We start from the raw sequence: 13,344 nt of genomic DNA, 5'->3' as shown, positions 1-13,344 counted from the left end.
TCTCTTTATTCTTTACTCTTTTACTTGTTTCAGTCATTTGACTGCGGCCATGCTGGAGCACCACCTTTAGTCGAGCAAATCGACCCCGGGACTTATTCTTTGTAAGCCCAGTACTTATTCTATCGGTCTCTTTTGCCGAACCGCTAAGTGACGGGGACGTAAACACACCAGCATCGGTGGTCAAGCAATGCTAGGGGGACAAACACACACACCACACACACACACATACATATATATATACATATATACGACAGGCTTCTTTCAGTTTCCGTCTACCAAATCCACTCACAAGGCATTGGTCGGCCCGGTGCTATAACAGAAGACACTAGCCCAAGATGCCACGCAGTGGGACTGAACCCGGAACCATGTGGTTGGTTAGCAAGCTACTTACCACACAGCCACTCCTGCGCCTTTTTATGACTTCTTTTATCAATTATATTTCATCATGATATATTTTTATAATACTATTTATTTATTTGATCAACGTATTTACTGACTTAATCATTGAATTACTATTTCTGCTTCATTTTGGAGGCAACGAGTGATAACGGTTTGTTACGATCGACTGTTGATGAATTATTCTTCTGGTGTGTGAACTGTTACCGAGTTTGCAAATTCAAAAAAGAATTGATAACACCCATGGGGTATGTCTACTGCAAACATACCAGCTCATTTCAGCCTTCTTTTGCGTCATTACACAAATAGGGTGAAGTGTATTTATACTTATGTGGCTGTGGAAGCTATTTTCAATACCATATACTGTCTAAAGTAACCGTAGATGTTGGTGATTAGCTTGACAGTATTTTACTTGACAACATTGTGTTTAATTATGGTTATTGAAATAATGCATGTAGTAGTAGTAGTAGTAACAACAACAGCAAAAAGAACAACGACGACCACAAAAACAACAAAAATAATAATAATAATACATGTACATTGTTTTGTTATGGTATAAAAGATGGGCTACAGCAAATATTCAGCTAAATATACCCTGATGCAGTACCAGGCAGTGGCTCTCATGGCTTCACTAAGCATTTTGTCCAGTGCAGTAACGATTCTGCCAGCTCACTACCTTAATAATAATAATAATAATAATAATAATAATAATAATAATAATAAATGCCCTGATGTATTGTCAGGCAGTGGCTCTCTTGGCTTCTCATCTTCACTGATTGAAAGTGTTATCATGTACATTGTTTTGGCTTGGTATAAAAGATGGGCTACAGCAAATATTCTGCTCAGTACCACAGATTTGCTTGTCAGTTGTTTGACCTTAACCAGTTGAGCATGTCTCTTAGTGGCTGACGATATGTGGATCTCTGCTCATGAGCAAAAGTAGTGGGGGAGCATCATAGCCGTGTGTTGAAAGGAATTCTTAGAGGTTTGGATAATTCACCTTTGGAAACATGGGTGTTTCATTCAAACTCCTTAAACAATCCTTATTCAGGGAGCTTTTGAGCGGGATGGGCTACCCAGCCTGAAGAAAATTCTAACTGGGCTCCACCCGCAAGGTCATGCGCTGTTAATCTTGATATGAGATCACCATGTCGAGTACTTTTGTTTGTGACGCATGTGCCTGGTGTACACTTAACAGACGGGTAGTCATGATGGGTACACTGGGCTTCGTATATTTTACCCCAGTGTCACTTTGATGTCATGCACTGCTCTGTCACTCAATGATAATAATAATAATGATAATGATGCTAATGATGATGATGATGATTATAATAATAATGATAATAAATCAAATGAGATTATATGATTCATGATTGGAATAGCAGGTTTTTCCTAGGTTCCAGTGACATAGCGTTTAATTATATAACGTAATAATATGTAGGAGATTATATTAAGATTAATTGTCAATATTTTATGTATCTTTATTATAATAATTACACAACCATTTCAATCCGTCCTGCTTTGGCAGTTGACCAAGTATATTATAGTTATAAAGCAGCACAATCTAAGCATAATAATAATAATAATAATAATAACAAAGTAAATATATTCATTTCTTTTTCTTTTACTTGTTTCAGTCATTTGACTGCGGCCATCCTGGAGCACCGCCTTTAGTCGAGCAAATCGACTCCGGGACTTATTCTTTGTAAGCCCAGTACTTATTCTACCGGTCTTTTTTGCCGAACCGCTAAGTGATGGGGACGTAAACACACCAGCATCGGTTGACAAACACAGACACACAAATATATACACACACACACACACACACACACACACACACACACACATACATATATATATATATATATATATATATATATATATATATATACGACAGGCTTCTTTCAGTTTCCGTCTACCAAATCCACTCACAAGGCATTAATCGGCCCGAGGCTATTGCAGAAGACACTTGCCCAAGATGCCACGCAGTGGGTCTGAACCTGGAGCAATGTAGTTGGGTATCAAACTTCTTACAACATACACACACATGTATATGTGTGTGTTTGTGTGTAAAGTATGTACCTAACTTCTCACTTTGCTTCATTTACTGAGATGTTTTATAAACAGCAGTTTGGATGCTGGTCTATTTCCCATCCTTACTTGTGTTGTTTTGTAAATTTCTTCCTCGTGATTAATATATATATATTTCTTTACTACCCACAAGGGGCTAAACACAGAGGGGACAAACAAGGACAGACAAAGGGATTTAGTCGATTACATCGACCCCAGTGCGTAACTGGTACTTAATTTATCGACCCCGAAAGGATGAAAGGCAAAGTCGACCACGGCGGAATTTGAACTCAGAATGTAACGACAGACGAAATACGGCTACGCATTTCGCCCGGCGTGCTAACGTTTCTGCCAGCTCGCCGCCTTCCTCGTGATTAATATATATATCTCTTATTAAATTCTCAGTATTGTTCACAACACAATTATTTAGCAAATAAAGAAAACGAAACGAATTTCTAGGAATAATTGCTGTTCTTATCTAGTGTATAAGCATAGACTTTGTAAAGAGGACAACATTCTGAAAGATATTTCGTACGGAATCTCTGCAAATGTTTGTCTATAGTCTTAATTTTATATATATATATATATATATTATATATATATATATATATATATTTAGCTACATAACTTCCACAGAGTTCACCATTCTTAGTATATTTATTCGTGTCAGTGCTTTTCGTTATCTGTTACTCAAAGGAAGAAAACGCCGCGGCCATGCCGTCTCGCAAGACTTCTAAGTCAAGTCTGAGTAAGATATAGAATATAACAAATAACAAAAAAAAAAAAAAATTATAAAGATACCCAGTAGGTTGCCCTAACCGGAATTAGTGTTACATCAAGACATCTAGTTAGGCACTGACAGGAGACTTGTTCGCAATTCTTGTAACAGAGTGTAGTCAGATCAAAAGATACATAGCGGCCTGCTGGTGCCGTTAAGCCAGCTGAAAGACGGGCGGGACCACATACTTGTTAAGATAAAAAAAAATCTATTTCCACTCACCAGCCACTATACTAGAAGTACCATGAAAAGTGTACTCTTAATTTAGTCAATTCCGGATCATCTTGGTATTTATTTTATTTTATTTTATCTAGTTTCAGCTCACGAGCTGTGGCCATGCTGGGGCACCGCCAGTATTACCTGAGTTTTATTTACTTATTACTCTTTTACTCTTTTACTTGTTTCAGTCATTTGACTGCGGCAATGCTGGAGCACCGCCTTTAATCGAGCAACTCGACCCCGGGACTTATTCTTTTTTTGTAAGCCCAGTACTTATTCTATCGGTCTCTTTTGCCGAACCGCTAGGTAACGGGGACGTAAACACACTAGCATCGGTTGTCAAGCGATGTTGTGGGGGACAAACACAGACACACAAACACACACACACGCATATATATATACATATATACGACGGGCTTCTTTCAGTTTCCGTCTACCAAATCCACTCACAAGGCTCTGGTCGGCCCGAGGCTATAGTAGACACTTGCCCAAGGTGCCACGCAGTGGGACTGAACCCGGAAGCATGTGGTTGGTAAACAAGCTACTTACCACACAGCCACTCCTTCGCCTATTGAGAAATATTCTTCTATAAGTAATCTCCAATATTCAATCCAGACGTTCTTAAATAGTTGCCGTAAGTTATTGCTGTGGATAGTATATCGATTCTCTCTTATGACCCATATTTATTACTAAGTCAGTTAGATTTATGCATTTTCAACTATTTCAACCATGCTAGTAATTATTAATGTTTGGGAAATCTCCGTTAGCACGCTGAGTAAATTGCTTAACGTTATTCTTTTCTACTCTAGGCACAAGGCCTGAAATGTTGGGGTAGGGGAACCAGTCGATTACATCGACCCCAGTAAGCAACTGGTAATTAATTTATCGACCCTGAAAGGATGAAAGGCAAAGTTGACCTCGGCGGAATTTGAACACAGAACGTAAAGTCAGACGAAATACCACTAAGTATTTATTTTGCCCTGCGTGCATTGCGGTAGTACGTCCGTCTTTACGTTCTGAGTTCAAATTCCTCTGAGTTCCACTTTGCCTTTCAGCATTTCTGCGTAGATAAAATAAATACCAGTTGGACACTGGAGTCAATGTAATCGACATATCCCTTACCAAGAATTGCTAGCGTTGTTCCAAAATTTGAAACCAATATTTGCGAAATCTTCGTTAGCACTCCGGGCAAAATGCTTAGCGGTATTTCGTCTGTCGCTACGTTCTGAGTTCAAATTCCGCTGAGGTCGACTTTGCTTTTCATCCTTTCGGGGTCGATAAATAAAGTACTAGTTATGCACTGTAGTCGATGTAATCGACTTAATTCGTCTGTCTGCCCTTGCTTGTCCTGTCTATGTTTAACCCCTTGTGGGCAATAAAGAAATATATACCCACCAAATTGCAAGACACTGAAATTCTGTTTCTATTATTCGTACGCATAAGGAAAAACGAATATGTACATCCTTACTACATATATACATACTTAAGCAACTGAGTACTAGATATCGTTGGCAAGTAACGAAGCACAGCACACTGGTCAATTACTAACTGATGACTAATTGGTGGGTAATATTACATACTATACATGATCAGGAAAGACTATAGGAAAATATAAAATTAACGCGAATCACTCTTATAAGCATACACCCATGTGTTATTTATAGATGAAATCAACTACATTACATGCACGCATGTGTATTTATGTCTGCCTTTTTGTCTTTTTCTCTCTCCCTTTCTCTCTGTGTATGTATGCATATATGTTGTGAACTCATTACAGCCCCTCCTTGATAAAACAGACAAAGAAAAATAATATTAATCTCTTTATACTGTTTGGAAACGCTAAACTGAAATGTTATATATTAGAATATATCTAATCTCAAAGCGAAGCAGTTGGCCTTACATCGCAACTTTATTGTAATTTAGTCAAGAGAATACTGAAGCAATTACTGCCACCATTTAATATCTTAGCTAGCTGCAGCAACATTAACTAAAAAGGAAATGGTACCTAATTCTATCTCGTTAACCTTCAAATTATATTTTTAAATATTTTTTTCATCCTCTCTTGCTTTTCAGGAAAATACATGTAGATGTATTTTTTAAAACTTGAACCAGATGTTATCAATCTTGATTCTGTTGTATAATACGCATTTTTCATATGACCTTCTAGAGAAACCTAATCTATTCTCTGTAACCGAAGTTCTATTTGTTTATTTCCTGAAGTCAACTCTGGTCGAGCTTGCTAGTAATATATCTGTTCAGGTTATGACCATCCCTAGGAATAGATTATCCCGGATTACACTAGTCAATATATCGGATTATTCTGAATATTTAAATGATATTTCAAACAACTATGGCAACCACATAAAAATTTACTTGTCTGGCTTTTCATTTTCCTTTCCATTGAACTGCTCTCGACCCATTAACTTGGCCAAAACCGAAGCATATCCCTGCCGAATTATGTATGACGACCAATTACCATTTTGTATCGGCCGGTTATTCAGTTCATTTAGTGTTTAAGACTTGCTTGCAGGGAACTTATACGGAACTGCATGGCAACTCGTTCAAAGTTCTAACAATTTGGCAATCCACTATTTGTAACTGGAACTTATTTACCGATCATGAAATAAATAAATAAGAAAAGGAAAAAGAAGAGAGGAATCCATATTAAAACACAGAAAACTGGAACAGCCACTTTACCAAAGTGCACTACATGTCCTTATTTACTAAAGTATCAGTGTAAGGATTAAACTTGAATAGCAAATAAAACTCAATGGCTACCGTCGAACTCGAATGTACAGTAAGCAGGAGTATTTATTTTATATATATATATAGATACAAATATACATACATACATACATACATATGTATATATATATATATATATATATATATATATATATATATACACACATACACCCATAAGCGCATATATATATTTATACACACACACAAACATACACATGTACATACATATATATTGGTATACGTAGCTTTATTTTTTATTTGTTTCAGTTATTTCCCTACGGCCATGCTGGGGCACCATCTTGAAGAATTTTTAGTCGTGCATGGTACTTATTCTATCGGTTGCTTTTGTCGAGCCGCTATGTTAAGGGGACATAAACACACCAACACTGTCAAGATGTAGTGGTGGGAGAAACACAGAGACAAAGACAAGCACGCATACATATATACATACATATACACACATACGAGAGGCTTCTTTCAGTTTTCGTCTACCAAATTCCCCCTCAAGGCTTTCGTTAGCCCGAAACTAAAGCAGAAGACACATGCCCAAGATACCACGCAGTGGAACTGAACCTGCAGCCATGTGGTTGGGGAGCTAGCTTCTTACTACACAGCCGTGCTTTTGTCTATGTTTGTATTTATTGTTAATTACCTGTGAAGGCGCGTGGTTAAGTGGTTAGGGGCATTCGGTTCATGATCGTAAGATCTTGAGTTCAATTCCCGGCGGCGCGTTGTGTCCTTGAGCAAGACACTTTATTTTCACGTTGCTCCAGTACCTTCTGCTGGAAAAAATGCGTACTACCTGTATTTCAGAGGGCCAGCCCTGTCACACTGTGTCACGCTGAATCTCCCCAAGAACTACGTTAAGGGTACTCGTGTCTGTGGAGTGCTCAGCCACTTGCCCGTTAATTTCACGAGCAGGCTGTACCGTTGATCGTATCAGCTGGGACCCTCGTCGTTGCAACCGACGGAGTGCTTCTAAATAATGTTAATTACCAATGACCTAAGTCAATCCAGCCGTTATTTTTATGTCTATCTCTCAGACTTGTGTGTAGGACTGCATTATCCTATATGCCTTTCCGATTTTTTTTTTAATATGGTGAATGTAATATGAGTAGAAGAATAAAGCGTTACTTTTCTGCTGCTTCCCCTAGCATTTTTATTCAACCGAAGATTGGCACTCATAATGCAGACTCTGTGGGAAATGTTTTCTGTTGGTAACCATCCCGTCTCTTTACCCAAATCTTTATTACATAGAATGTGTTACGTTTCCAAGAAGCTAGTTTGTAATACGAAATATATGAGCTTGATATTGCTAACATATCCGATGGCCATGTTAGCTCTTTCGGTTGGCTTGTATATTTGTATTTTATTTCGACATGTGTGTACTAGTAGACTGCACGTACACTGATAGTAGGAGATAGACGAACATCTGATATGACCCAAATGGATTGAATTCTATGAAGGAGAGGAAGTCATAAATATCATCTTTACTCTGCCAAAGCGGCGATGAGCAGAAAGTGCAAACAACATCCATTCTGCTACTTGTAAACAATACGCCAGACTAGAGTAAATTTCGATTACTCTACCATAATAATGCCGGTGCCAACACATTTTAGAAAGTGACTCCCTTTCTCTCAGTTTTTGAAAAATTTTCTTTAGTTAACAAAACCTTTACTTTATTTATAAATAGCAGTATCGCCCGGCGTTGCTCGAGTTTGTTTCGACCCTTTAGAATTGGAATTTTTGAAAAGTAAAAACATTTGCATTATGTAGCTTGTTATTCTCTTTAAGTGAACATTTTTCTGGTTGAAATACACCGAAAAATGGCGACACAGCAGTCAAAAAATCGTAAAAAATAGGGATTTTCAAAGAAAAAAAGCACCTTTTTGATGTAAAGAATTTTTGGTGTTAACATGGTCCGATTTGAATTTTTTTCTTTTACGGAATGAAGAGCAAGCCTTCTTCTATCATACTCTCAATTTTGGCCAACTTGCGCTGCAGGGTCTCGAAGGAGATAGTGTTAGTTGAAGGCTACCAAACCTGCCATACACAGACAACTTCAGCTTCATATATGTAGAGATTTTACTGGCTTAACTCATTGTACTAACGTCACGCTGATGTACCGTGTTCAAGAGATTTCTTTGATCATATCAACACCAGGAGCAGGGGTGGATCCAGTGGGGCTGAAGGGCACATGCCCCTCTCAAGAAAAAGAAGTACTCCCTTCTAAATAATGTTATTACGCCCCTTTCTCTCGTTATTGTATTTCCTTCAGATCTTGTGCCCTTCCTTCGAAAAATTCCTGGGACATGCGCCCGAGTACGCTCCCACACCAACTCTGGAATGTCTCTCTCTCGTAATATCTTTCTCCCAAGCTTTCACTTGTAAAATCTTAGATTGTACATTAACGATCGGTCTTGGAAGGCTTTCACAGCTGATGACAACTACCCCTTCATGCTGAATAAGCAAAGTAAATGAAGTTCAGTTACATAAAATTCAATTGTTTTCTTTGCAAGCTGTTCACTAAATACGACACAGTTCATAAATAATTTTATTTGTTCACACTTTCACTCATTCACATATTTCCGTGGTGTATAAGTGGCCGTGAACACATCATCAATGCTGAAAGGGCCGCCAGTCCGTCAAAGGAGTATTCTTTTACAGTTGAGTGGACTGGAGCAACGTGAAACGATGTGTTTTGTCTAAGATCGCAACACTCATACCGGTCCTAGAATTGACCGCATAATCTTGCGGCTGCTTATTTAGGCCTCACGCATTCGCATCACACACACAGACGATTCGCGCTCTAGGCGAATCTCTATTTGGTGGCTTTACCTTCTAGAGATAGTGGTAAAATCTCTCTCAAATTTCCAAGGAATGACACATTACATAACGTGGATAGTCTGTGTGTGTGTGTATATGTTTGTGTCCCCCAATATCACTTGACAACCGATGCTGGTCTGTTTACGTCATCGTAACTTAGCGGTCCGGCAAAAAACCCCGATAGAATAAGTACTAGGCTTACGAAGAATAAGTCCTGGGGTCGATTTGCTCGACTAAAGGCGGTGCTCCAGCATGGCCGCAGTCAAATAACTGAAAGAATTGAAAGATAAAGAATATATTTTACAAGAATGATTCTATGAAATGAGTGGATAATATTTGCCATAAGTTTGTCCGGGAATACGACTGGTCCGGTCTGATGAAAGTATGAACACGAAGCAAGAATGATCCTTTGTCGGCTGTTTATCTACTCCTCATTTCGAGCAGTGAACGGGTCTCTTTTAGTTTCTATTTACCAAATCTACTCTGGTCGGTCTCAGGTTATAGTACAAGATACCACGCAGTGGGGCTGAATCCGGAACCATGTGGTTGTAAAACACACTTATTAGCACACACCCACTCATGTGCCTAGGTATGAAATGTTATATCAAAATTTATTTAAAGCAGAAAATATTGCATGAAAAATTAGATATAAATAAAATGTGAATTAAAGCAAATTTGGCAAAGTATATATATATATATATATATATATATATATATATATATCCACCCGGAAGACCTCCACGACGGTGGAGTGACGAAGCCGAAATTACTAAGATGATCCGGTTCTTGACTGAAGACTGAGGGGTTCGAATGTCCTGTCCATGTTTATTGTGTCGTCTTCTAAGAGTTATACGTTCTTGTCCATGTTGTATTTTTCTACATACCTTAATATATATATATATATATATATATATATATCCACCCGGAAGACCTCCACGACGGTGGAGTGACGATTTCACACAGCAGGGGGTTTCCTTGACAAGGCAGGCTTAGATGAACACACACACCACATAAAACATAATATATATATATTTTTTTTCTTTCTGCCACCCAACGGTTATCACGGCAGTAGCCACTGACAGCCGAACGATCAAACGCACACACGTACACAAAAATGTTTTCTACCCTACGCCCACAACACACACTATATAGAACAGTATACACACACACACGTCTCTAAGTAGATTTTTTCTCGCCCCTTATAAAACATCCAATATTCCTTAAATAGTCAGAACTTTATGCTCGGTCACAAAGAACATCTATACACCCTCACCCACATGATTGACCGATGCCTGACCCGTTGAATTCTTCAGTCACCGGTTCTCAACATACACTGATAAACAGTTTCGCCATGGGCTCTTAGGAGCATAGTTCGATTTGTTTTTGCTCAGCCTCTGTTCTGTTTTTGTTTTTCCAGCGGATTTCCTTTTTTCTTCCTGAAGAGAAAGACACATATGGTCCCATTATTCAATCGGATTTTGGTAATTTGTGCCTTTCGAAACACGTGTAGAATGAAATAAAACGATTTCTGTCCAATCTGCGTTCAGCTCCATTTCTTCAATTCACCAATAATGTTTTAATTTCAATTATCCGCACCAACGCACGGTTGCAACGCAGATGGTTGTACCTCCAACCGTGCTGTTTACTGCTGTGATTTTTGCTACTAAGGTATCGGTTAAACTTTTGATTAATCTACTACAAGATTATTCATCTTTCTATTTCACATAATATATATATATATATATATATGTATATATATTTAACATAAATGATAGAAAGGTCTTCTGTATCACCAAGAATATTAGTAATGCATCTGATGTGTGTGTGAGCTTGTGAATATGTGTGTTTGTGCGTGTGTGTGTTTAATAGCATATAATCGTTTTCCTTTTTTTTTTTAGTTTTGACATATATAAATAAATATGTAAACAGAAAAAAATTATGACGAAATATATCGTGGGAACAATCTTTGCTCAGCGAACTTAGCTTATTTTAATGCAATGATATATCCGTTTCAATAAGATTTAATAATATGTGTATGTTAGGCGCAAACCAGTTTCTTGTATATTTATTTTACAAAGGTATGGTTGAGAGGAGACCATTTTACAGCGTGTATAAATGTGGGGACAGGGAGGATGACAAGCTGTGATTTAGAATCTAGAAAAATACTGTTAGTGTCTCTAAGAGGGTAATATTGATAATAAACCAACTAATGTGTGTGATTTAATAATTCTCTTCAAGTCGAGAGCACATAGAAGAAAAAGCTAATTCCTGTGAGAGTTTGCCGCTATTAGATTGCATCAATATAGGTCATATTATTTTAGTTCTAATAATAATAATAATAATAATAATAATAATAAAAAATAATAATGATAATAATAACGATTAAGCGATTCTCGCTGAAAATGATTATAAACATCAATAGATATAGGAATCTTATTATAGTACAGACATTCCTGGTATATATTGTGTATAACATGATATATATTTTATAGTCGCTAGTTATTCGTACTGCCTCAAATCAGGAATGTAACAGTAGCAATGTGTTATTTGTATAGTTTTTAAATATATTTCAGGCACATATTTGCGATTTATTCATTAAATTCTATTCTTAACATCTCAGGATATGAAATCAAGTTTATTTCCGTTTTACTTATCCTAAAATAAATATTCCTTATTTTGTACAGATTATAATTTGTTTAGATAGTCCATTTCAATATCTTTTCTCTGAACATCTTTTTCTTATTAAGAGAATGAATTCTTCACGTTTGTATACTTCTTTTCGTCTTTCATTCATATTCTTTCTTTCTTTTTTTTCCTGTTTTTCTTTTTCCTTGTTTTGTTTCGTTTTGGCATTTATCAATGATCTCTTAACAAGGATTTTTAATATCATATCAATTACTCACTGACATGTGTTCCGTCCCACTAATTCTTATCTATTAAATCTGTAAGCGATACGTTCGTATGCGTTTACATCCTTCTTCGCTAAAGCTCATGACATCCAACGTCTGATAGTCTATGTATTTTGGTATCTTCATATCATCCACACGAAAGATCCTAGAATGTAGGCACGCAAATCAATCTCACGTTTATAATACAGAGCTAATTTTCACTTAAGCTCACCCTACTTATATTTCAACACAATTTAATATCTTGCTTCGTGCCAATTAAGGTATTCTCTGAAGAGTTGTTAAGCTCGTTAAACGGAATATCGCAGCTTAATTTTCCTTAAATCTTTGCCCTCTTGAAAGGAAAGTTACATAATATATATTGATAAAATATACCCACCAACGAAGTATTCGACTGTAGGCCTTCTTGATTGAAGCTAACCTGAACCATAGCAACATAAATAACAACAACAGTGACCCCCCTCCCCCCCCCCAAAAAAAAATTTATTCCTTAATGAGAGTATCGAACATGCGGGAAGAGATTAATGCCAGTCGCTACAAAACAAATAGTTGAAAAAATTGTTTTGAGAGAATGGAAACAATTATAGATTAGGTGAGGACATGATTGCTTAGTTAAGAAACTTACGAAATAGGGGAAGAGGGGATTGAGGGCTGGTAATACTTTGTTAAGCGGTGTAATACAATGAGGAAAAAAACGGTCGGCATGCTAGATACTGTTCGTAACTTTTGTTCTTGCTATTTTAGCCATTTTTTGTGCGCCCTTTTGAAGCCTAGCCAGGCTCATGGGTCCAGTTTTTAAGTTTCTGTTGCGTATGTGCTCCCCCCAGTTGAACGGGACGCCAGTCCATCGCAGCGTTGCCCAAGAAACAGGAAGAAAGAGTGCGAGAAAGTTGGGGCGAAAGAATACAACAGAAGTCGCCACTACCCCCTGCCGGAGCCTCGTGGAACTTTAGGTGCTTTCGCTGAATAAACACACACGGTCTGAGAATCGAAACCGCGATCCTCCGACCGCGAGTCCGCTGCTCTAACCACTGGGCCATTGCGCCTCACACTATTGTAGCCCTGGCTGACTTTATTCGAGCAGACCTATGATCAGTGGCGTTTCTTCTGTGACCATACAACCATTTCATATGTAGCATCATACCTGGCCGCGGTATCAATTTTGTTAAGTGTGTAGAGAGTATGATTTGAGATAAATATGGTAGCTATTTCTGGCTACCTGCTTGTCCACGTAGAAGGAACTTCATTCACTCCTTGTGTGCATTTGTATATGTGTAATGCAACTGCCTAATGAGAAAAAATATTTGTCTATGTATATATGTGTGCATGTACACGAGGGAATGTATGGTAACCGCACTTTTTGAGATGTATTAGCGGCTCTATTCTAATGTAAAGAGCACTGGT

General features: G+C 37.7%; 1 protein-coding gene across 2 annotated transcripts in view; it reads left to right on the top strand.

Moving 5' to 3' along the window:
* The first annotated feature begins 7,326 nt into the window (after positions 1-7,326).
* The window catches only part of LOC115232411 (5-hydroxytryptamine receptor 1), a 290,895-nt gene continuing 284,877 nt past the window's right edge, over positions 7,327-13,344 (top strand). For both annotated transcript variants that reach the window (XR_005003246.1, XM_036511703.1), the window contains exons 1-2: positions 7,327-7,337; positions 9,054-9,058. The gene's annotated coding sequence lies outside the window, so the exon portion shown is untranslated. The remainder of the gene's footprint in view (positions 7,338-9,053; positions 9,059-13,344) is intronic.

This window comes from Octopus sinensis, linkage group LG2, assembly GCF_006345805.1.
Source record: "Octopus sinensis linkage group LG2, ASM634580v1, whole genome shotgun sequence".
Lineage (NCBI taxonomy): Eukaryota > Metazoa > Mollusca > Cephalopoda > Octopoda > Octopodidae > Octopus > Octopus sinensis.
The sequence above is the reverse complement of the archived record's forward strand: the minus strand, read 5'-3'. Positions and strand labels throughout refer to the sequence as shown.